Source organism: Bison bison, unplaced genomic scaffold (genome assembly GCF_000754665.1).
Source record: "Bison bison bison isolate TAMUID 2011002044 unplaced genomic scaffold, Bison_UMD1.0 scf7180017864537, whole genome shotgun sequence".
Taxonomy (NCBI): Eukaryota; Metazoa; Chordata; class Mammalia; order Artiodactyla; family Bovidae; genus Bison; species Bison bison.
Genome location: NW_011495085.1, coordinates 195,254 through 196,075, shown reverse-complemented (window position 1 = coordinate 196,075; position 822 = coordinate 195,254).

The window sequence follows — 822 nt, the reverse complement described above, 5'->3', positions numbered from 1 at the left end:
ACCCTTTTTATGTATCTTTCACATCAGCTGAAACTAGAGCCTGCATATGACACATTTTCAGTGCTTACTGAATTATCAGTAAAGAAATATAATAACCAATCAAATGCCATACACATTACTCAACAACATTCTATAACCTGACTACTATCATAATTCACCTTTCCTATTTACTGAGAAATTTTTCCAAGTTGATAAATATTTATTATATTTACATGGATGTAAGATATCTCGGGAGGCATGTATTCCCATGTTTTGATTCCATGTTTTGATGTGATTGTTTTCTTGTGTCATTTTGTTGTGTCAATCAAAGTCTTTGGTATAGTCAAATAGGAGTAGCTGCTTTCCTGGAGTTCCCTTGCTTTTTGGAGGACCCAACAGGTGTTGACAATTTAATCTTGGGTTCCTCTCCCCTTTATAAACCTAGCTTGAACATCTGGAAGCTCATGGTTCACATTCTGTTGAAGCCTGGCTTGGGGAATTCTGAGCAGTTCTTTGCGAATATGTCAGATGTGTGCAATTAAGCAGTAGTCTGGACATTCTTTGGACTGTCTTTCTTTGTGGTTGGAATGAAAACTGACCATTTCCAGTCCTCTGGCCACAGCTGAGTCTCCCAAATTTGCCAGCATATTAAGGGCAGCACATTCACAGTATCATCTTTTAGAATTTGAAATATCTCAACTGAATTCCATTACCTCCACGAGCTGTGTTTGTAGTTATGCTTCTTAAGTCCCACTAGACTTCGCATTCCAGGACTGCAGGCCCTCAGGTAAATGATCACACCATCGTGCTTAACTAGGTCATGAAGACCTTTTGTGTATAGTT